Source organism: Crocuta crocuta, unplaced genomic scaffold, assembly GCF_008692635.1.
Source record: "Crocuta crocuta isolate KB4526 unplaced genomic scaffold, BGI_CrCroc_1.0 scaffold382, whole genome shotgun sequence".
Taxonomy (NCBI): Eukaryota; Metazoa; Chordata; class Mammalia; order Carnivora; family Hyaenidae; genus Crocuta; species Crocuta crocuta.
In genome coordinates, this window is record NW_027531873.1 from 1,314,051 (window position 1) to 1,339,872 (window position 25,822).

At 40.3% G+C, this 25,822-nt stretch overlaps 1 protein-coding gene and 1 pseudogene across 2 annotated transcripts in view; both read right to left on the reverse strand.

The window, feature by feature from the left end:
- KIAA1549L (KIAA1549 like) overlaps window positions 1–25,822 on the reverse strand; it is a 254,572-nt gene that overhangs the window by 187,081 nt on the left and 41,669 nt on the right. The gene's annotated exons all lie outside the window — the stretch shown is intronic.
- Window positions 7,001–7,439, reverse strand: LOC144238911 (cytochrome b-c1 complex subunit 7 pseudogene; annotated as a pseudogene).

Sequence of the window (25,822 nt, forward strand, 5' to 3'; positions counted from 1 at the left end):
GAGAGAGGGAGTCACAGACTGAAACAGGCTCCAGGCTCTGAGCTGGCAGTCAGCACAGGGCCCGACGCGGGGCTCAAACCCACGAACTGCGAGATCATGACCTAAGCGAAAGTCGGACGCTTAACCGACTAAGCCACCCAGGCGCCCCAAATAAATACATTTCTTATGAAGACATGACATAAAAGTGATTATTCTTTAGTGGTAGGGAATTATGTATATTTAAATAGGAAAAAATCAATTCCGCAACTGAATTTTAATTGTCTACTTTTTTAACCTACTTTTAAATACCCCCAGCAAAGCAATTTCATTGTAGAAAATGAGAAAACAGAGATGAAATAAAAAGAAGAAAATCAGTTTCCTATAATCCTACTGTACAGAGATAAACTACACATGGCATTTTAGTGTTTATTCTTCCAGACTATTTTCCTCTACATACAAACATATAAAAAAAGAAAGGAAGAAAGCAACATATACATGCAAATCCATTTTTAATAACCCCACACAGCTAAGACCAGGAATTCCAATTCTCTCAGGATCATCTCCACCTGTACCAATCTTTGCAAGGAACAAAATGCAAGTGATTAAGGGAAATTTTTGTTTATTTATTTAGGAGAAGCACATAGGTAAGGGAATTATTTTTAATTAAACATCCTATCCCAGGTCTATAGCCTTCCCAATATGTATAATGTCCCTGTGATCAACAATACATAACTGAATACCAAGCATACAAATATACATAATTCACAATTGATGCTGAATATTCAATACTCCTGTACAAAAGCAAGCTAAAGAAATGATTGGGTATGTCAGCACTCAAATACCACTCCATGTTTTTAAGCCAATAGATGGCTCCAATACCCCCAAGAACCTATTAACTCACCCCTCAGATACATACACACAACTATGTGAGTTGAACAAACAGAATTTCTTTCCCATCACACATCTCCATACTCACAATGCCGGGCAGCTAACGGGCTGTTCTGTGTGTAGTGTTGGGTTCTGGAGCACTTCCAAGTCAGGTCTGTGCATGCTCACCCACCTTCCTTTGCCCTCCACCTCATCTCAATCTCTGCTCTCCCACCCCTCCCATCAAAAAGTACAACTAAAAAGCCAATTTTCTAATTCCACTCCAGTGGAGCTGAGCTGAGGTTTCTCCCTGAGGCCAGTAAGCACTTAGCATTAATTGTTCTTTGCTATGTTGGAGCAATACAGGTAGCCTTGTCCAAGGTAGTCATGGTCACTGAGTGCTCATACATTTTAATCACCTGCTGTGAAAGGGAGTGCTCTCATGAAGAGTAGGGAGTGTAGTGAGGGAGCATAAAAGATATGCTGTGGGTTCTAAAGGAGAGAAGAAATAAAGAGAAAAGGAGCAGGTGGGACAAAAGCTATTTCTACGAGCCAAACAAAGGAAAAGACCGATGGATGGTTCTGATGGAGCCCATGAATCGGAAGCAGTTTTCCATATCCTCCAGGACCCTGGTTTTTCACCTCCTCACCCCTTTTATAGTGACAAATAAAAGGTAATCTGTTATGCAGCTAATAGAACATTGCTGCACCAAGCATACCCTCCTGGGCCAAGCCCGATGAGACAGAACTTATGTGAGACACAGCACAGCCACATGGCCATAACCAATGTGATACTAGATCACAGATCTGTCAGGCGATGGCTCCAAATGTCTAAGATCATTGAAAAAACCACCCTTCAGAAAGACATGCCTGCCCACCTCCTCTCCCCAACACGCGCGCACGCACACACACACACACACACACACACTCTCTCTCTCTCTCTCTCCCTCTCTCTCTCTCTCACACACACACACACACACACACACAGAGACTTATGCACAGGGGAAACAGACTTCTGAAGCAGTGGAGTCAGTGTTTATGTCCAAATGAATGCAGATGTGACTCTCTCCCCTGCCCCCAACAAGATTAAAAATAGCTGTGTTGGAGATAAATGGGTGAAGTCCAGCATCCCTTAACACTGTTATCAATTCAGGCTGCTGTAAAGTTGAAATAAACTCTCCACTAGCACCCAAATGTCCAGATTTATAAATGAAGTCCATTTAAAAAGCCCAGCTCAGAGCAGCTGGTAATTACAATCAAAACTGGGGGGTTTAGGCTTATAAAAAGCAATGTAAGTAATAAACATGCTGTTTAAAAGCTTGAAACTCCTCATCTTGCCACTCCTACCATCCCAGCTGTCACTTTCAGATGCCACCATTTCCCAAATCCTAGGTCTTGGGCTCTCAAGTTTAACACTGTTAATTCTACACTTTCCCTAACTCTGTGCAGAGCTTCCCATGGGGGACAAAGCACAAGCCCAGGAACACCTAGAGCTCTCATCCCAACCATAGAAGGACAGGGAAACCTGTCACTTGATCAGCACAATCATTAGTAAAAAGCGCACCTGGGTAGCGACCACCTGCCCTTTCTCTCCTTTTTCAGAGGTCTGCATTCTGAATACAACAGAGCCAACCATCAAGTTGCCCACCAGTATCATTCTCGCATCCTGCTCTGGGCCGGGCACCATCTGCAACAGGCCAACTCTGACACAGCTCCCCTCAGATACCCACACTCCCTGACTTGCAGATGGTCTGACCTCACCAAACAGACTTCCTATAACTGCAGGTTTCACCTAAAATTCATCTGATTCTTGGATCTCTTCCTAATTGCGATTCTTTTCTAATTAATCTAGGGCTAGCTTCTATCCAGAGGCCTACAGCTATCCAATCACCCAAATTAATGTGCTTACCTGTAGTTCCACTTCTAACATTTCCAGAACCTGGGACAAGAGCACAAATGGAGGCCCTGAGGCCATAAATGTATATATTTCAAAGTTATAAATCGAGCTGACAAATTACTAAAATATGTTCTATCCTATCTTGATATTGATTCCTTAATAATGACCTAGAAGGCCAGCTTCAAATACAGCATTCTCAATCTGGCCCTTGGTCCCTGGTCCTCTGCTGGTCCCACCAGCTTTTCTCACAGCCAGCTCCAACTCACACCACTGAAGACCTCATAGAAATGGAAATCCTAGGCTGTATATAAATTCTTCTGTCTCAGCCACCTGGAACAGCCACTTCTTTGTCATCCCTTGGCTATATAGGTTCACACTCTGATGTCACAGTCTGCCCCTGGGAGGAGAAAATGAGGCCCATACAGGCCATGGAGGCAGATGTGGACAGGGAATCCAACGTCCTGAAGACCCAGACCAGGACACTGATTCTACACTCTAGAGAGGACATAGACTCTGGGTGGCCTTTAGCCCTGCATATCTCCAGCCCCACAAAGAAGTGCAGCCCAAGGAAGGCCAGAGTGGGCTGGGCCTCATCTTCATAGCCATATGCCGTTCCTGTCTCAAAACGCAGTTCAGAAGACCTCACCACCTTCAGAAAGTCTTCCTTGACCACCCTACCACCAAAATCCAGCAGGCTCAATGAATGCTTATTAAATCAATGCTGTGGAAACACCAAGATGAGCATAGATTACCTATAATCCAGACTGAACTTGTGTTGGTCTTTTCTCCTGGTAGAGACTTAAATCCTTGTGGGGAGAGGGCACATTAAATTAAAATGCCATTAAATCCTGGGTTCATTATCAAGTATGTAGGAATCAGGGTTCCCAGCTGAGAAGCCTCTTGAACTAGGCCTCCTTCTGGCTGAGAGATCTAGATACTTTTGTAACGGGGTGTTAAAGGCTACTTCTATGGTCTCAGAGTTGTCGCTGTTCCACAAGGCAAAACCATTCAATGCATATTAAGAACCATCTTGGCAGGACCTACCAAGAAACTGAGTTGCCCAACCTCTTTAGCCTCAGCCACAGCAACTTCTTACTCAACAGGTCTCCGAAAGCAAGGGAGAGAAAAGCAAAAATGAATTATTGGGACCTCATCAAGATAAAAAGCTTATGCACAGCAAAGAAAACAATCAACAAAACTAAAAGGCAACCAACGGTATGGGAGAAGATATTTGCAAATGATATATCAGATAAAGGGTTAGTATCCAAAATCTATAAAGAGCTTACCAAACTCAACACCTGAAAAACAAATAATCCAGCGAAGAAAGAGGCAGAAGACATGAATAGACACTTTTCCAAAGAAGACACCCAGTTGGCCAACAGACACATGAAAAGATGCTCAACGTCACTCATCATTAGGGAAATACAAATCAAAACCACACTGAGATACCACCTCACATTGGTCAGAGTGGCTAAAATTAACAACTCACGAAACAACAGATGTGGACGAGGATGTAGAGAAAAGGGAACCCTCTTGCACTGCTGGTGGGAATGCAAACTGGTACAGCCACTTTGGAAAAACGGTGTGGAGGGTGCTCAAAAAATTAAAAATAGAATTACCCTACAACCTAGCAATTGCACTACTAGGAATTCATCCAAAGGATACAGGAGTGCTGATGCATAGGGGCACATGCACCCCAATGTTTATAGCAGCACTACCAACAATAGCCAAATTATGGAAAGAGCCCAAATCTCCATTGACTTATAAATGGATAAAAAAAAGATGTGGTATATACATACAATGAAATACTACTTGGAGATGAAAAAGAGGGCAGTCTTGCCATTTGCAACAACGTGGATGGAACTGGAGGATATTATGTTAAATGAAATAAGTCAGTCAGAGAAAGAAAGGTACTATGTTTTCACTCATATGTGGAATTTCAGAAACTTAACAGAAGACCACGGGGTGAGTGAAGGAAAAATAATAGTTACAAACAGAGAGGTGGGCAAATCATAAGAGATTCTTAAATACAGAGAACAGGCTGAGGGCTGATGGGGGGAGGGGCAGGGAAAATGGGTGATAGTCATAGAGGAGGGCACTTGCTGGGATGAGCACTGGGTATTGTATGTGATGAATCACAGGAATCTACTCCGAAGTCAAGAGTATACTGTATATACTATATGTTAGCTAAGTTGGTGATAAATTATATTAAATAAACAAACAAACAAACAAACAAAATATATATTTAAAAAAGAAACTGAGTTGACTGAGTTGCCAATTCTGCCAGCTTGAGCCCACCACCCACCTCTAGGCCCTAAATGAGAGAGGGGAGAAGTCACAGGTGGGGTGTGGGGAGAGATTTTCTATGGAAAGGTATCAGTGTGATGCATGTTTCAATACACACACACACACACACACACACACACACACATGCTCCAAGAGGGGACTGAAACTATTCCCTGGCTTGGAAAAATGAGAAGCCTCAGTAACAGGGGAGCCAGAGAACCCTCAAAAGCACCTCATAATGAGCCAGCAGTTGTGGACCTGCCAAACCAGAAAGTCCTATTTCAAACTACAGTATCAGGTGAAATCGTTCCTCATCCTTGATCCTTGACCTTCCTCTCCTCCATCCCCAATTCTCTTCACTGCAGTAGGCAAAGGAAGGATGAAGGGAGCAAGAAGTGGAGATGAAAACCATTACAGATCTCTCTTCCCCAGACCAAGGGAGGCCTGCTCTGGGGATGGAGAGAAGTTTTAAATTAGGTGTTTTATACTGGAGTTTTGAAAATATCTTTTAAATTGTATTGTGATGGTACATTGGACCAACTTTTTTAATACGTAGGAGAAAAGACTATTTGTTTATTATCTGAAAGTGGCTAAAAAAACAAAGAAATAAAAGGGAAATACATAAGAAAGAGCAAAATTGTTTCCTACATGCAACCTAACAAGTTCAACATGCTCCATAAACCAGTGTGTTTTCATCACTCATGTATACAAAATACCTAGGTGCTAGAGACACACATGGGCCATTATCACATTCTCATGATCCCCACCTCCCACAGAGCACTGGCTGCCCTTGGGAGAAAAATAAATGAGGCCATTGATTTGAGTTTTAAAAGATTGAAAAAGTCATTTTGTTCCCTCCTTAAATTATAAGTTAGCTATTAAACTGACTTTGGTTTCTCTTCTTTTCATCTTAAACCACATATATCATGAAGACTATCAGCCAGCTAAATGGGGTGCCCCCTTGGTCAGTAATTGAATACCTTTATCTTCCCTGTAATTCACTGGTCTTCCTCTTTGAGATGTCTTCTTAATATGACCATCATTCACGAATAGGACCACTGGTGATTTGGTGAACATTTTCTCCTCAGATAACTTAAAACATAATGGTGTTCCAGTTGAACATATCTGTGAAGAAGAAACATTTTTGCTCCCTAAAATCTGTTTGGAGGGGCACCTGGGTGGCTCAGTCGGTTAAGTGCCTGACTTCGGCTCAGGTCTAGATCTCCCGTTTATGTGTTGTAGCCCTACATGGGGCTCACTGCTGTCAGCACAGAGCACACTTAGGATCTTCTGTTCCCTTCTCTGTCTGCCTCTCTCTCGCTCGCTTAATCAAAAATAAATAAATAAAACATTGAAAACTGTGTAAAATCTGTTTGGAAGACCGGGTTGATATTTCTCCTCTATTGCTTCCAATGTATATCGTGCAGAATGAACTCTGAAAAAATTAAGTACACCAATTAGTTCACATGGAATTAACCAAGAGCCTTGTGACCTCTGTGATTTTTCCAGAAACCTCTGTACATTTGGGAAAAAGGCTCTCAGAAGCATCATATTTTCAAACAATTCCTCTGGCCACTCCTAAATTATGCAGAAACATTATATTCATGAGATCATTTCAGATACAGCATTATTCAGACTATCACCCTAACAGAACCAAACCAACTGGAATCCCACTATGAAGTTAATTCAAATACTCAAACACCCATAAACCAACTAAGAAACTAATATTGACAGATGTCCATATGATTGCTTTAATCCCCACATGAAGCTTTGCTTCTTCCTGACTTTCTATGGTGGTGATGTCCAAAACAATCTCTGTAATGATGGATATATTTTATACCTGTGCTATTCAATATGGTAGCCATATAAGCCACAGGTAACTAACTAGTGGACACTTGAAAGTGGCTAGTCCAGCTAAGNTTAAAAAATAAGGCACTTAATTTTTTTTTTTTTTTTTACAATAGACATTTATTTAAAGTAATACATTTGCAGCTCAAATAGCTCCAGGTTGTACATTTTGGGTTTACCCAACTTCTTAAAAATATTTGAGGGCAGCTGCAACCACAGATTTCAACTGCATGATTATTTCTTTGCCCATTCTTCTCTTTCTTTTCTCTCCCGAATAACTTCTTTCAGATATGGTTCACGGTAGAATTTATCCTCCTCATATTTTTGTCCACTGCTCTTTAGGCAAGATCTGGTGCCTCATGGTCAGGTCCAGTGCTCTCTTAATGCGAAACATCCTGTCGTTATAAAGGTTCTCAGGAAGCCTTCTGATGGCCTCTTTCACATCATCATCCTCATATATTGTATCATCTCGCATTAGCCCCAGTTTATTGAACCCTGCGGCATTGTAGTACCATTTCGAATACCCTCCAGCCACCGGCTTGATGCTGCAACCGCAGGCCGGCCCGCCNACTGCCGCGAGGATATTTATTTGACATAACCTTAAGAAGTCTGACTGTACAAATGCATGTCTCTGTTTCTAATGCTCAGTCCTTCGAGGCCAGTACTGTCAGATACATAAAAGCTGTGCTACCTCCTCATATTTTGTCCACTGCTCTTTAGGCAAGATCTGGTGCCTCATGGTCAGGTCCAGTGCTCTCTTAATGCGAAACATCCTGTCGTTATAAAGGTTCTCAGGAAGCCTTCTGATGGCCTCTTTCACATCATCATCCTCATATATTGTATCATCTCGCATTAGCCCCAGTTTATTGAACCCTGCGGCATTGTAGTACCATTTCGAATACCCTCCAGCCACCGGCTTGATGCTGCAACCGCAGGCCGGCCCGCCATTTTAAGGCACTTAATTTTTAAGTTTAAATAGTCTTATGTGACTGTTTGGTAATCATACGGCTATTGTTTTAGAAAGCACAGTTATAGCATATATTATTGTTTGAAATTTAGAGAATTCCTTTGGAGAATGAGTCCCTGTGGCTAACCATGCTTTCTGGAAAACAAAGTAGCAATCACTAAACTTGCATTTTGCCAAATGGTTTTCAAACTCTTTTCAAATTGGCAATTCCTTTTCACCTTATTTCTCCATTCTTTTCAAAAGATGTTTCACGGTAACGTCACTGCTTTAGACATTTGGAAGGATGTCTTTCTAAAAAAGTTTAAGAAAAAATTGCAATATACTCATATACCTTCTTAAACAGCATCTACTGAATATAATTTAATTTTTCCTGCAGGCCTCAGGTCATCTTTATGAACACAGGCTATAGGATTCAGAAGAAACACATCAATTACTATAATGCACCTTAATGTAATGAAGCCCTCAGGGTCACTGGGCTCAGTGGGACTATTTAAACCTACCCCAGGCACAGATTTTTATAGCTTGCTGTCACATCTGTTGCCTAGCTATTAATGTCAAGCCCTATTACTGTCAGGGTGTCTGCCCATATTTATTTATTGCCTACCGTGTTTTAAAAAGGTAGTGGCCTTTGTCAGTGATACCCTCTTTCCCATCTCATTTGTTGCCTCTGATTTGCTGACATTCCAAGGATGCTAGAACTGGAGTTAGTTAGAAATGTTTGTAAAGTAAGGATAGTTAGGGCATAAACAAGGGTTTGAAGAGTTCTCAGTAAACTTCAGTTCTGAGCCCAGGGCCTCGTGATATTTAATTCATCAGCTCAGTCTCTTCTGCTTACTTCTTGGTTCCAGGCAGAGAGCTTCTATAATAGCTGCTTCCCTAGTTTTCTGCTACCAGAGGGGATCTTACCCTTGCCCTTAATTTTATTTACTTTTTTATTCAGTATTACTGGTTTCCCCAAAAAGAATATAAACAGTTTTGTAACAGAGGAGTCAAAACCTAGGGGAATAAAGGAAGGACAGAAATGTGTTATTTTTATTTGTATTCCCTATACTATTTTGCTCAGCACTATTCACCTAGGATGGATCAACTGGATGTTGAAGAAGAAATAATGTGTTTTGCTTTTGAGTTTATTTTCATATAGCTTAAGCATAATAAAAATGGTTTTTCAAAAATAATAAACATTATTCAAAGCAGAAACTATAGATGTTCAATAATGACTAAGTATTAATATTTCTTTGCTGTTTTTATCTGATTTGTTGGGAATTTAAGTTGAAACTTGATATCATCGACCTGGTCTTGGTCAATCATATTCATGATATAGTTAGATGTCAGATACCTCTGACAACTCCTGCTTTATGAGCTCAGGAAAGTGACCCAGAAATATTCTAGAATTCCTTAAACAAAGAGAACAGAACTAGTGAAATTCCAGAAATTAACGCAATGCTCTAGGAGTGTCTTTCCAGCATCCCTGAGTATGGGGGAACAATTACATCTCTGATTCTAGATACCATATTTCCATTAATGTGGCCCAGGAGGGAATCAGCCTTTAACCAGCCCTATCACACTGCTGACTCATGCTAGAACTTAGCATCAACTAGAGGATGCCCTTCGACAGTCTTACTTTAACAGCTATTGTCCTCCATTCGTTACCCTTGCTAGTCATCCTAAGATTTGGAGGAAGCTGAAACTAAAACCTTCTCCAAAAAAATTTAGAGAACATCCCAGTAGATATTCTTTCCAGAAATAATATGACTCCTCCATGAAACCTCAAAATTTTCACAGCCTCTGCAATTCACTGACACTCTCAGCAACTCGTTTGCTCATCTATCCTGTGACATTTGCAAGGATCCAGCTTCCACCTGAAAGAGCAATGCTATACTATGTGGGCCACTCTGAGGATGCATGTAGCTTCCCAGGAACTAATCAGATTCACCAAAAGAATCTTAAAGGTGCCATTCCAGCTGGAAAGATTCTTTTTTTAAGCTTGAGCATGAGTATATCCTGGCCAGGTCTGAGTCACCAGAGTGGGCAGTAAGAAGCACGCAGGAAAAACTCTTGCTTCATAAAAAGGACTAGACACGATTCCAAAACCAGACAAAGACCCAACTAAAAGGAAGAACTACAGACCAATTTCCCTGATGAACATGTAGGCAAAAATTCTCAACAAGATACTAGACAACCAGATCCAACAATACATTAAAAGAATTATTTACCATGATCAAGTGAGAATTATATCTGGGATGCAGGGTTGGTTCAATATCCACAAATCAATGTGATACATCGCATTAATAAAACAAAGGACAAGAACCATATGATCCTCTCAATAGATGCAGAGAAAGCATTTGACAAAATACAGCATCCTTTCTTGATAAAAACCCTCAAGAAAGTAGGTACAGAAGGATCATACCTCAAGATCATACAAACCATATACGAGAGACCCACCGCTAATATAATCCCCAGTGGGGAAAAACTGAGAGCTTTCCCCCTAAGGCCGGGAACATGACAGGGATGTCCACTCTCACCATTGTTATTCAACATAATATTGGAAGTCCTAGCCTCAGCAATCAAACAACACAAAGGAATAAAGGTATCCAAATTGGCAAAGAGGAAGTCAAACTTTCACTCTTCGCAGATGACATGATACTCTATATAGAAAATGCAAAAGATTCCACCAAAAAACAGCCAGAACTGATCCATGAATTCAGCAAAGTCACAGGATACAAAATCAATTTTATGGAAATCAGTTGCATTTCTATATGCCAACAATGAAGCACAGAAAGAGAAATCAAGGAATCAATTCCATTTACAATTATACCAAAAACCATAAAATACCTAGGAATTAGCCTAACCAAAGAGGTGAAAAATCTATAAACCAAAAACTATAGAAAGCTTATGAAAGAAATTGAAGAAGACACACAAAAAATGGAAGAATATTCCATGTTCATAGATTGGGAGAACAAATATTGTTAAAATGTCGATACTACCCAAAGTAATCCACATACTTAATGCAATCCCTATAAAATATCACCAGCATTCTTCACAAAGCTAAAATAAACAATCCTCAAATTTGTATGGAGCCAGAAAAGACTCTGAATAGCCAAAGCAATCCTGAAAAAGAAAACCAAAGTCAGAGGCATCACAATCCTAGACTTCAAGATGTATTACAAAGCTGTAATCATCAAGAGGATACATGTGTGCTGTTTCAAAGAGACACAGGTACCCCAATGTTTATAGCAGTGCTATCGATAATAGCCATATTATGGAAAGAGCCCAAATGTCCATCAACAGATGGATGGATAAAGAAGATGTGGTATATATATATATATATATNTGGAGGGGGCAAAACATAAGAGACTCTTAGATATAGAAAACAAACTAAGGGTTGCTGGAGGGGTTGTGGGTGTGAGGATGGCTAAATGGGCAAGGGGCATTACGGAAGACACTTATTGAAATGAGCACTGGGTGTCCTATGTAGGGGATGAATCACTGGATTCTACTCCTATAATCATTATTGCACTACATGCTACCTAACTTGGATGTAAATTTAAAAATTAATTAATTAATTAATTAAAAATAAAAGTTAATTAATTAAAAAGACTAGACAGAGACACTGACCCCACAACCTACCACACTTACCCCAGTCTCCAGGTTCCTTTCAAAGCAGTAAGATCCACAGTTGGTAAAGACACTCAGAGAGGGATGAGTGGTCCTCAGAGAAGTGCCCAATGGGCTGAACTATGGGTCAAGAGACAAAGCCAGCTCATCAACAGCCAATCACCACAGGATTTCCAGAGCAAGAAAAAAAAATGGAACAACCTTTCTTTCACAGTGGGGATACCTATGATGAGCATCTCTCTTCACATACTGTTTCTCCCAGCTTTTGCCAGCCTCCTAGATATGAGAAGAAGGGCAGGACACTGATAGTGTGAGAAAACTGATAAATGAAGACTATTTTAAAGTCTGTTGGTTTGGGAACTTATTTTTTCTTTCTTCATTGGGATCTTGATTTAGAAGTCGCTAAGCACAATGCGAAAAACACTGGTTTCTGGAGTCAGGTTGACTGGCATCCAAATTCTAGCTATGTAATATTGGCCAAATTACTTGACTTCTTGGCTTCAGTTTCTTCATCTGATAATGTGAGAGAATTTGATGTGAATATATGTAAAATTCCTAAGATGCAGAAGCTGCAGAAGATGCAATAAATGATAGCTCATTGCTCTTGATCTCTTGTTCCAGAAAAGCCTAGAGTGGAAAGGAAGTAGGGGCTGGCTCTTTGGAGACTTGTCCAAGGAAAAGGAAGATCCTTGCTTTTGAGGTTTTCTTCCGATTGTCCCACTCAGCCCTCTAAATTGGGATACGTTCTGGAGAGAAGCTTAGTTTACTTTTGCCAACATGGCTAATGGGTAGAAGGAGGAGGATAAGGGGATCTCACAAGTGAGACACTTCTCTTCTCTTCCAGACAAGAGCAGAACAGTTCTTCAAACAACCTTTTGGCTACAAAGCAAACAAATTAACTCAGAATGGAGAGTAAGCAGAATTTAATGACATTTATGAAGGATGATAAACTTGCCACAGTGTGTGCAATAAACAGAAATAGTGTAGGGAGAAAAGGCCATATGTTAGAGAATCTTCAGGAAAATAAACACATTTTTTCAGGTGCCTGTGGATGCTTATAAACATATCCAAGTTGATTGTTTATGTTGTCCTCTCATAAACAGTTAAAGAGCTGAGCTCATAACACTTTACACTTTCTCTGAGGCAATTTCCACTTACAACTCTATAAAATCTGTTTGCCTGTGGGTCCCATCTGCCCGTGTAAGGCTATCAATTCTGTGCCTTCTTCCTTTTTGAATCTGCAGTGAATTGTACACAGTAGGTCGTCATAGGCAACTGCTAGAAAGAAACTTAGAAGCTTATCTACCTAAAGCCTGAGAGAGTGAGAGAGTGAGCTAGTTTAAAAACTACATTCTTTTAGGAATGCCTAAGTGGCTCAGTCAGTTGAGTGTCTGGCTCTTGATTTGGGCTTAGGTCATAATCCTAGGGTCATAGGATCATGTGCTCAGCACTGAGCATGGAACCTGCTTAAGACGCTCTCTCTCTCTCTCTCTCTCCCTCTGTCACTTCCCCCCACTTGCATGCACTCTCTCTCTTAAATAAAAAAAAAAAAAACTATATTATTTTATTACTACCATCAGGAGTAGCCTGCATGAGGTAATAGGTGCACAGGCCTAGGGTTTGTGTGGGCTGTGAAGAATAACCGGAAATTAGGCTGAAAGAGAATGGGTGGATTTAGGGGCCAGACCCTAGGGCTCCTCAGATTTGCATGTGGGTATGTAACTGTAGTCAGAGGGGATGGTCAGGAGACAGCATCTCAAAAGCACCAGCTGAAAGGCATCTTGGAAGACACTGTTCATGCAGAATTGGGCTTAGTATCTTCACATGCCCAGTTACTGATAATAGAGAAAAATGGTTGTTTCTGGCCCTTCTTGATAGCAACCAAGAGTTGTGAAGTGGGAACAACTGTTTCCTCTTTGGCAGCCTAACCCTGCCTCGGACAACGCCATTGGTCTCACTTGCTTGGCTCTGCCTTGCCCCGCTAACCTTCTCCAGGCAACTTTTAGTTAATAAATGAGAATCCCCATTTGCCATTTGTTGGGTTTTTTTTTTTTTAATGGTTTATTTCTGAGAGAGAGAGAGAGGCAGCATGAGCAGAGGAGGGTCAGAGAGAGAGGGAGACACAGAATCCAAAACAGGCTCCAGGCTCTGAGCTGGCTGTCAGCACAGAGCCTGACGCGGGGCTCGAACCCACGAACCGTGAGATCATAACCTGAGCCGGCGGACGCTTAACCGACTGAGCCACCCAGGCATCCCTTCATTTGCCATTTGAAGCCATCACTCAATCCGCCATTGCTGACACTGAAAAATGAGCTCTGAAGAGGAAAAAGAGTGAGGAATCAAAATCTATTTTGCAAAAGAGAATGCCTAGAAATCACATATTGCAGTTCAAAAGCAAATTTCTTGGTTTTAAACTCATTATAAAATAATAATACATCTCCATTACTGACACTTTGGGGGAAAATGAAAAGTAGAAGGAAGACAAAATACCTATAATCCCACTGTCCACAGACAATCACTGTTACCTTTCTATTCCAATTTAAGATCAAATTTAAATTCCACTTTTTTCGTAGAACCAAAATTAAATGCCTTTCCAACATATGAAGGTTTACTCTTTGGTACTGAATATTTATGTTGCTAAGTGTGAGTAGATGTGAATTTTTAAAAATCAAAATGAGTTACTAAGAAAAAAAAATGGGGCCCAGGGAAAATTCTTACAGCCAAGTTGCTTGTTTCAAAATGTTTTTCAAAGGCATTAATACTTCCAGATTATGTGAACATGGCCACCACTGAGGAGAATTTCATAAATGCGGCACCTGCAAATCTATGAAGGTTTTTCTCTTTTCCTGAAGTTCAGGGACACAAGGGACACACAGAGGTGTGAAGAAAGCACCTTCAGGTATGCCAACATTCCTGCCCTGGAAAAGAGAACTGGGAAAATAATAACCTACAAAGGCCTGAAGCTGGTCCTACAGTACAGTATTACAGTATGGGATTCAACCTTCCCTTATCACAAACCTGCAACCTGCTTTACTATAAAATAACCTGAACTAGGGCTCCAATGCCAGTGGGACATAAAAATGCCTTCAAGTCAACAGAGATGCCAACAAACACATCTCATGTCAAGTCTATAGGAAAAACTAAAATGTATTGCCACTGCAGCAAGGAATTATATTTAAAAGATAAATGCATGCAATACTGAGGATAGAGCTCAATAATGGGAAGGACATGCAACTCTGGTATTCGTGTTTCATAGACAGCCAAGAGCATTTATCAACTAGTAGAGTTTTAAGTTCAGAAATATCTGCAAAGGATGCTTCCTCTGATGGAGTTTTTAAAATGAATTATTACATAAAGGCAACTCCTGGAAGATGCTTTTCTTATCATGCGATTTTACTTTTAGTTTCACAAACTACACAGAAAGACAAGCATCATCTAGAACTGTGGCCATACTCTCATATGTCTCCGTTCCTTTGCTTACAAGATCTCCTCTGTGTTGAATGCTCAGCGCATCCACCTGACAAACCCAGTTCAGACAGCAAGGACTCTGCAAAGCCCTCTCTAACCACTTCCTTTCCCCACTTCAGGAAGACCTGGACATTCCCTCCCAAGTTCCCACAGCATGTTCTGCACACTTCTATCACCTCGCTTCCCTCTTATTCACCCACATCTTTACAAGGCCCCCACATGCACCAACCATTATTCTAGGCACTGGGTATATAATGACGTAAGATGAAGCAAAATTTCTGGAGTCTATATTCTTGAGGCTTATATTCTAGAGATGAACACAAGCAATAAGCATAAAATACAATATAATGCCAAGTAGTAATTAGTGCTATGAAAAAAAAGTAAAGTAGAATATACTCAAATTGTGTGTGTGTCCACAAAATAGAAAGTGTGCATCTTCTCAAGAGACTATTTGTCATATAGTCCAAATGTAATTAATAAACACCGCTTAGTCAGATGATGGTTGGGTAGACAGATGAATGGATGCATGCATGGGTATCCTAAGTACCACAAAGCTTTTCAGAGAGCAAATCCTTAATGAATGTGACACAATTTTCTTTCATTTGTGTGTGTAAGTACAACTGTTACAACCTGTCACGACTACCATCACCTCAGCCCCATATAGCCAGGCCAATACTGACATCATCACCACATTCTTGTCTCTGCCCTACGAGAGACCCCGCTCCAAGCCAACAGTTGTGTTCAAACTTCCAGAGTATGTTATGTTTATTCTGGCCTCCATGCCTTTCCCCTTTAACTTCCTTCTGCCCCGGGCACTCCCTTTCCTCAGTTATTTTCCTTCAAAACCAAGCTCAAGCTTTGCCTCCTCCTTTCCTGACAAGACTCTCCCTGTGGCATATCTACATCACAGCACCTTCCCCCTGATTACATGTGTTCCTCCCCAACTGTCTTCACCAGCCTCCAAGACAATCTCTGAGGATCCCACCTCCTCCTACCCAAGCCTGTGTATAGTCCCCTCCCATATTGAATCAGGATTGTGAGACAGATAGAATACAACAGAGGTGATGGTGTTTGGTTTCTGAGGCTAGGCTATAACAGGCATTGAAGTTTCTGGTTCGGGCTCTTGGATCACTTGCTCTGAGGAAAGCCAGATACCATGTTTTGAGGACACTCAGGCAGTGACCATGTGAAGAAGAACCACCTTGCCAGGCGTATGAGTGAGACACTTAGAAATACATCCTTTAGCCCCAGTCAAGCCTTTTGATGACTGAAGTTCTGACACACATTTTGGCTGTAAGTTCATGAGAGAGCCTGAGCAGAACCAGCCAAGCTGATCCTGAATTCCTGATCCACAGAAACTGTGAGACGTAAGTCATTTCTGTCAGGGTTTTGGGCTACTGAATTGGATAATTTGTTACAAAGGAAGGAAGAAAGAACTAGTACACCAACTAACAGCTGAATTCTTTGAAGACAGGAATTATGTCTCTGTTTGATGCCTGCAGCAGTACCTAACACAGAGCAGGAGCTCTGAAAGTGTTCAACGGATCAATGAATGTGTTTTGTCTTTTTATTAAACCATAAAACTGACATTTATTGAATCCTGATTATGCCTGGCACTGCCTAGGCACTTTACATAGGCACTTTTCTCATATTAGCAAAGAGAAAGTTGAAGCACAGAGAAGTTACACAACTAGCTCAGGACCATACAGGTGACAAGGAATAGAGCCAGGATCTGAACCCAAGAATCTGAATTCAACATATCATTCTTAACCATTGTGCTAAATTAATTTCTGATGATGAGCTACTTAGGCAAGAAGATCTATCTAATTCATCTCTGCATCCCTCACAGGACACACAAGACCTCAACAATAAATATGGAGTAAATGAATGAATGAATAAATGAATGAGCGTGACCAGACATTCCATTCACGCTTGATTACAAATCCTTTCAATAACTGACACAAATTATTTCTTACAGAGTCTTGATATTAACCAGCTTGTGTGTTCCTTCTGGATTCAGATCAAATTCTAAATATAAATTGAATTTCATTCTTGAAAGGCACTGTGAAATTTCACTGAACAACTGCTGTTACCCAATTTCTCTCTCATTCTCTCCCACCTACGGCCCCCCACTGTTCTGCTGGCTGTCTCCTCCACCAGCAAGCACCCCCAACACAGAGGTTTGGGGACAAAACCAAGGACACCAAGGAATGGTGCTCTCACCAGACAACAGTCCTCCATGGTTTCCTTTCATCGCCTCTACCCTCCCCTTAGCCCCCAACCCAGCTGAGAACCACCAAGACATGGGGTCTGGCTGCTCTGCGGTGGGATTCAGCACCCACTGCTTATCTCTGTATCTCTAGACTTCACTCCTGGAAGGATCATGAGTGACTCATTCTTCCACCATTTATTGTGGGTCTGCTCTGCATCAGGCACTGTGTGAGACACACTCCTCCAGGAGTTCACAGACCAAGGAGAGGAGGAGGAGGAGAACATAGGCAGCTGCAAAGCAGAGTGTGTGCATGGAAGGAAGACACCAGGTCCCAGGAGGACATTCAGGGGACATAGGAGTACAGCCTTAACTATGAGCCTCACCATTCACACCCTGAATTCTTATTTGGAGCAGGCCCAAGTGCTGAGAATTTCTTCTTGGTGCACTGAGTAGTGTATTAATTAGTGAAATATGTTATTTGACAGGCATAATTAGTATATATTCTTTATATGTTTCCATTTCATTTTAATATCAATAGCTGCCAGAAGCAAGGGCAATTCATTAGTTAGAACCACTAATATGTGCACATGGCAAAACATTCAACCAGTACAAATAGATATACAATGAGAAGTTAGTCTCCTCATCAGCCTCCAGAACTCAAGTTCCCCTCCCAGAAACAATCATTGTTACCAATTACTGGTGCCTCTTTCCAGAAATCTCAACATGTTTTATTAATAGACACATTTTTACAAGTGAGAATACATGATGTACTCATCTACACCTACGCTTTTCCATGTAATGACATATCTTAGACTTCATTCTATAAGGACACATATATCTCTATCCTGTTTAATGGCTGTATAGGATTTTATTACATGAATATAACATAATGAATCAATCCTCTCGGTATGTTCAGTTAGACTGTCTCCGATGATTTGGAGCAGTTCAATGTTTTCTTTCATATTTCAATAAATAAACAGTATTTCATTCTATTGTGACAGTTAATAAATAAATCACAACTTTCCAAAATAAATTGATTCTGTTTATATTCCCTCCTTTTTGTTTATTTTCTGAGGTCACTTTTAACATATAAGGTCAATAATCAAGGGAGCACTGATCTTGTCTAATTTCATATTTTACTAGAAACCCCATGAGTACAAAACTAAGAATCCAAAAGTTTCCTTTACAAAGTATCATGTTCTTATCACAGTAGAAGTGCATTATTCATACATGTGTGTAAGACCACTGATTTGCAGTGCCTATTTATAGCTGATACCAGCTCTATTTCCTCTTAAGAGATTGAGGAAATCAGTCATATCATAAACTACTTTTTCTTTCCAAGAATAGATTGTGGGGCACCTGGTTGATTCAGTCAGTTAAGCGTCGGACTTCCATTCAAGTCATGTGAGTTGAAGCCCTGCATCAGGCTCTGTGCTGACAGCTTGGAGCCTGGAGCCTGTTTCTGATTCTGTGTCTCCTCTCTCTGCGCCTCACCCCCTCAAAAACAAATAAACATTAAATGAAAAAAAGAATATAGATGTAATTTAAGTATATCATCAAGGTTAATAATCTAGACGTTCTTATACACTCTTCAGGGTCTGTGAATAAAGCTGCATTTCAATGTAATTGGCTTCCTTTTCAATTCTATGGGTTTTGTTTTAAGTATTAAAACCATCATTCTGAGAAGGATCCATAAATTTCACCAGACTGCCAAAGGGGTCCATGGCACCAAAAAACAGTGAGACTCTGACTACTAGTGAGTTCAAGTCAATTGAGGGTGTCAAGCAAAATCAACTACTTTAAGAAATTTAGCATCTTACCCATTCACTGTTCATACCTCCGAAAATTTCCTGACATATTTCATTAGCAGGAGCTGTTTCTAAATCAGGTACAAGAGGCTCAGTAACCCATGCTCATTTACTGGGTTCTTGACTTGATATTTTAAGACATTTCTTATAAAAACAGCTTTCTCTCAAGTAGTATATGATTCCTAAACAGACCACTGGGTGATCAGAACCTCTTGCATCAATTTTACTATCAGATGTGTTAATCATTTCTTTAAGGAAAAAAAACATTTTTAGCTTTTCTTTTCTCTGCATGCTTCCAATTTTTAAAGGCATGGATTTATTTGAATACCTGAAGATAACTAATTATTTGTTGCTCCTTGACCTTTGTACATCACTGATAAAAATGAGGCAAAATATTCTGTTAATAATAACATGGCTTTAAAATGAGTTTAATTGCAGAGAGGAGTTGTATTCATGCCTTGTATGATTGCTCTCAGCTTGTCACTAAGTCATTTTCAGTCTTACACATATCCTAACAGATCACATAAGGACAACTGCTTTAAGCAGATGTAGATGCTGTCTAACTCTGAGCCCAACTTTAAGGGCTTTTCTACAATGTTGTCCTCATCATTGATTTAACTAATCACTTAATAATGAGGTGGCTTCATTCAACTAATAGTCAGTAGCTTCATCTTACAACACAGTGATGGAATGATTAAAAGATACAAGTGTATAACAAGATACAGGATCAAATTCCTTGCATGGGTCATTATGAATATTTTAAAAGATTATAGTATTGGGGCACTTGAGTGGCTTAGTCAGCTAAGCACCGACTCTTGATTTCAACTCAGGTCGTGATCTCACAGTTTTGTGAGTTCAAGCCCCATACTGGGCTCTGTGCTGATAGCATAGAGCCTGCCTGAGATTCTCTCTCTCCCTCTCTCTCTCTGCTCCTCCTCTGCTTATACTGTTTCTGTCTCTTTCAAAAATAAATTAACTTTAAAAAATAAATTAAAAATATAAAAGATGATAGTATTCACCACCATCTGAAATTCTTAGGTATTTATATATTTGTTTCCTTTCTCTACCCCCACTGAAATGTAAGCTCTGTGAAAGATGGGATCTTACTCTCTTGCTCATTCACTACTGTATTGCAAACATCTAAAATACTGCCTAGTACCTTTGTTTCTGCAACTAGATGGGTGAAGAAGCCTCTTCTAATACAAATCACTTACAGAAAGGGGTAAAATACATTTTTTAAAAAATCTGGTTTAAAACATGGTTGAGATTGCAATAAAGGGAAACAGCTAGAAGCCAGAAACTAGAAGAAAGTATAATTTTACTGTGTAATGCAAAGCTAGCATTTGCCCCCAAGGACATCAGCTGACCCAAGAGCCTGGGTTTTTACACAGTGCTTTGGTATGTGCACCTGGGAACAAAGCCTGGGGCTTGATCATATTGAGAGACCAGATTAAGTACTTCTTTCCAAAATGCCACAATGCTCAAATAGAAACAACCTCAGAGAATGAGGCAGTAAAAAAATCCTGTCGGTCAGAAGGACACTTATCTATCCGGGCCCTGGTGAGGCAGAAAAAAAGAACAAATAAATATCCCCTAAGAATCCCTAACCAAAAGCCCACACTCATATAGGTGTGGGGCCAGAATTCACACTACAACTTGGTTCAGAAGAACAGCAACAACCACCACTGAGCTGAAAGTGTGATTGAAGTAGCCCTTGGTTGTCATTACCCCGTGGCGAGGGCAAATGCAAATCCTTCCTCCCTAGAGAAAGACACTTCAAACACAGGGCTCTGATAATTCCCATGGAAAAAGTTTCAAGGAACATGAGCTCACAATAAAAAAAAAAAAATCACTAAAATCAAGAGTAAGCAAGTCACTATGAGTGAGAGTTATCAGAAAACTGGAGATACTACAATAATCAGACACAAATAAAAAATAATTCAGTTTAATATGTATAAAGAAATAATAGAGAGGACTAAAGATATGATGAAAAGAATTGAATAAGCAATTTTTAAAAGGAGTCAAATAGAATTTCTGAAATAGAAAATATAATAATGAAAACAAAAAATTGGTAAGTAGCATATTGACACAGCCTAAGACAGGATATATAAACCTCAAGATAGATTTGAGGAAATCACCTAGACTGCAGCATGGAAAGACTTATTAAAATGCATTTTTTAGAGCATTTTATTTTTCAGTTTTTAAAATTTACTTCTTTTGAGAGAGAGAGAGCAGGGGAGGGGCAGAGAGAGAGAGGGGGAGAGAGAGAGAGAGAAAGAGAGAGAGAAAGAGAGAGAGAATCCCAAGAAGGTCGTACACTTTCAGCATAGAGCCCCACGCAGGGCTCAAATCCATGAACCATGAGACCATGACCTGGGCCGAAACCAAGAGTTGGCCACTCAACTGACTGAGCCACCCAGGCACCCCATTAAAATGCATTTTAAAAGTTAAGTTATATGAGGGACAAAGTAAGGCTTAACATATGTCTAATCAGATTTCTGGAAAGGAGAGGGGCACCTGGGTGGCTTAGTCAGTTGAGCTTCCAATTCTTGATTTTGGCTCAGGTCATGATCCTGGTGTCATGAGATAAAGCCCCACGTTGGGCTCCATGCTGAGTATGGAGGCTGCTTGGGATTTTCTCTCTCTCTGCCTCTGTCCCTCATCCCCAAAATTAAAAATAAAAAAAAGATTTCTGGAAAATAGAAAAATGAGATTAAGGTAGAAGTAATATTCAAATAAATAAGAGCTGGCAATTTTTTAAAAATTTTAATATAATTTATTGTCAGTTGGCTAACATACAGTGCATACCGTGTGCTCTTGGTTTTGGGAGTAGATTCCCATGATTCATCACTTACATACAACACCCAGTGCTCATCCCAACAAGTGCCCTCCTCAATGCCCATCATTCATTTTCCCCTCTCCCCCACTCCCCCATTAACCCACAGTTTGTTCTCTGTATTAAGATGAATTCTCAGATTGAAGACATACAATAAATCCCAAGAAGAATAAATAAAAAGTAGTCAATATCTAGACATCAAAATTTCAACATTTAGTGAAACTAAAGAAACTAAAATCAAGGAGAAGAGAATAACAGCAGTCAAAGATAAGACAGATCACTGACAAAGACTGAGCTGACTTCTCAGCTTCAAGAATGAAAGTAAAATGACATCTTCAAAGAGTTGAAAGTAAACAATTATCAATCTAAACAAGAAAAACTATCTTTCAAAACATTCTCAGGCAAACAAAAATGGATAGAGGTCATAACTAACATATCCTCGCTAAACTAATTTTAAAAGAATGTCCAGTTTAACCCTTGAACAACATGGAAGTTTTAGGGATTCTGACCCTCCACATTGTCAAAAATCTGCATATAACTTTTGACTTTCCAAAAACTTAACTACTGAGAGCTAGAGCCTTACCAATAACAGAAGCAGTCAATTAACCCATAGTTTGAATGTTATATGTATTACATACTGAATTCTTACAATGAAAGAAGCTTAAAAAAAGTATTATTAAGAAGATTGTAAGGAAGAGGAAATACACTTACAGTACTGTACTATATTTATCGAAGAAAACCCATGTGTAAGCGGACCTGCCCAGTTCAAATCCATGTTGTTGGTCAACTGTACTCAGAAAGAAGGAAAGTGATTCAGAAGGAAGATCTGAAATGTCAGAAGGAATATTCAGGCAGTTAAGTGTAAAGAGTTACAGTTGAACAAGTCCTCTTTGAGTTCACCTAATTGAGTTTGAGATTTATCCTAATACCCATGATAGCTAGAAAGGGGAGGCTAGCTGGGGCTTATTACTTACAGACGGAATAAACTGGACATGACTAACCATGAATTGCTCAACTAAGAGATGTTAGACATAACTTATTCTTTCATTTTTATGCAAACCATAATTGCTATAACTTAATACAACCCTACAATATAAGAGAATTCTACATGCAAATAAGATCAAACCTCAGGGTACAGCAAAATTCAAATTTCCAAAGGAATGGTTCTTTCACCAAACTGTGAGATAGTTTTTTATTATTATTAGGCCCTCTTTTGTTCAATAATTTCTACCTTTTATCTAGGCCTTGTTCCCTCACAAATGAATGACACGTGGTGATTTGGATTGCCCAAGGCTTACTAACTAAATCACGAAGATTTCCCTTCTAAGGATTAGGACCCACTTCAGATAGTAGGGAGAGAAACTGAAAGAGTCACAAATGTAGTTAGTTCAGAGAGAAGGACTATGTGGAGACTTTTTTTTTTTTATCTCTAAATCACTAACTGACCAGAACATGTTCAGAAATGACCAAAGTTTAAAAAATAAAAATAATAATAATAAAAGAAATGATCAAACTTACAAGCATATGATGGATCTGATGGGCCTGAACAAAAATAGGAATCACCATTTCTAAGAGCCCCAAGGTTATGTCTTAAGGCATCTTCAAATCCCTGCACTTTGATCACACAGATGCTGAAAGGGACAAAGGCAACAGAAGAACACTTCTCACCCCGGAAATGGTGTTTTTGGGAGCGACAAGTGCAGACCCACTAAAAGTGGGAGCTCACACACCTGGGTCTCTGAGCAGTGTTTCTGGAACTGAATCCAGATAAGGTAAGGAGATAAGATAAAATAGGATAAAAACCAGGAATGGGACCTAAGTCTGTGCCTAAACTGGTGGCCAGCTTGACTGTTACCAGTTTGGTGAAGCCAATGGAGTCAGTAAACCACCAGCTTCACTGACTGTCCCCCTAGAAATGAGCAGGAATTTGACTCAACTAACCAAATTCTACTATCTCTGTTGACATAGTGTAGCTCCTTCTAAAATGACCCGTTTTATTTTTTTTAATTTTTTAATGTTTATTTATATTTGAGAGAGAGAGAGACCAACTATGCATGAGGAGGGAGGGGCAGAGAGAGACGAAGACAGAATCTGAAGCAGGCTCCAGGCTTTGAGGTGTCACAACAGAGCCCGCCACAGGGCTTGAACTCACCTGAACTGAAGTTGAGTGCTTAAGTGACTGAGCCACCATGCACCCGATAAAATCATTTTTAGATAAAGAAGATGTGGTATGTGTGTGTATGTGTATGTGTGTGTATTGTGTGTGTGTGTGTATATGTGTATATACAATGGAATGTTGTATGGAATATTACTCAGCCATAAAAAAGAATGAGATCTTGCCAATTGCAGTGGAGCAAGAGTGTATCAATGCCAAGTGAAATATGTCAGTCAGAGAAAGACAAATACCATATAATTTCACTCATGTGGAATTTAAGAAACAAAACAGATGAACATTAAAAAAAAAAAGAGAGAGAGAGAGAAGCAAACCACAAGAAACTCTTACCTGTAGAGAACAAACTGAGGATTGATGGAGGGAGGTGGGCAGAGGATGAGTAAATGGGTGATGGGCATTAAGAACGGCACTTGTTGTGATGGGCACGGGATGTTGTACGTAAGTGATGAATCACTGAATTCTAGTCCTGAAACCCATATTACACTACATGTTAACTAGCTAGAATTTAAATAAAAACTGGCGGGGGGCAATGACCCACGTGAACCAAATCTCTGCCCCCCCAAAAAAAACTAACAAAGGAAAAAAGATGTACACAGTTGGACATCAACAGTTAGCAAACGATGGAAAATCAGGGATAGCACAGGGAAGAGGGACCTGGACAGGGCTAAAAAGGGGTGAGCAGGTGGTAACGGGCCAGCCAGGCAGGTTGGGTTCAGACAAGGAATCCACAATGCAAAGTAGGAACCAGGCAAGGGATCAGTTTATCCAGTCTGGGCATATACATCAAAGGTGGGGAATAGGTGCTCTGTACAGATCTGGTCACTACAGGTACAGAAGTGAGGTCGGAAAGAGCAGGCAGGGTGAAGGTCTTCACAAGTGGCTCCAGACTGGTAAAGGCAGGCCCGACTGTAGGAGGTGGGGGAGGGAGGCTGTAAGTTATCTATCAAGGGCTTATTATGTGGCATGTACGAACAAGCACTTCTCATCCTTACAACCAACCTGTGAGGTACCGAGTATAAGTCCTGTTTTACAAAGAAGGAAAGGTTCAGAGAGGTGATGCAATGTGTCTCTTTGGTAAGTAGCAGGGTCACGATTCAAACCCAGCGCTGTCTGGTTTGAATGACAGCAGCTGCAATAACCCCTTACATCCCAGTCCAGGGCTCTTCAATCTCCTTCAGAGATGCATCCCAGTGATCATGCTGCTTGAATAAACACGCTTTTGTCTTCCATCATCTTCTTTTAACTCATTTATTCCTTTTTAATCTTGACTAAGAGGAGGTAAAAGCCTTTTTTCCATTCATATCCATGAAAGACCATCACCCGAGAGTAAATCCACTTTGCCAAAATAATCCATTTTTTAAATAATGTGTGTATATGAGAGTGCTCTAAAAAGTCTGAAGTGCTTTAGAAATGGAAGGTGGCATTATTTTAAAAATTACCATACTCATCCATGCAGCCCAACTCATCTGAGAATCTTCTAGGACCAGAATACTGTGGTCACAAATTATAATGCTGATAAGGTGAGACAGCTAGAATTACTGCACAGAGTGCTTACGTCAACAATTCAAGTGCAGAACTAAAGGTGAACTTTTTTCCCTTCATAAGCGAAATGTCCATTATGCAGATGATGCCTCATGCTGGAGCTGAAGGATTTCAGGGGGCTGGGCTAGGTGTCAGGAGACCTGGGTTCAAATCCCAGCTCTGCCTCTACCTGGGTGGACCCCATTGCTTCCCTCCTCCCCTACCTTCCTCCCCCATCTCAGGTGCCTCCTCTGCAAGGTAGTTCCTGTACCAATTCAGAGTAAGGATTTGGGGGGAGCCAGACTGCCTACATTTTTGTTCTGCCTCCACAATTGCCAGTCATAA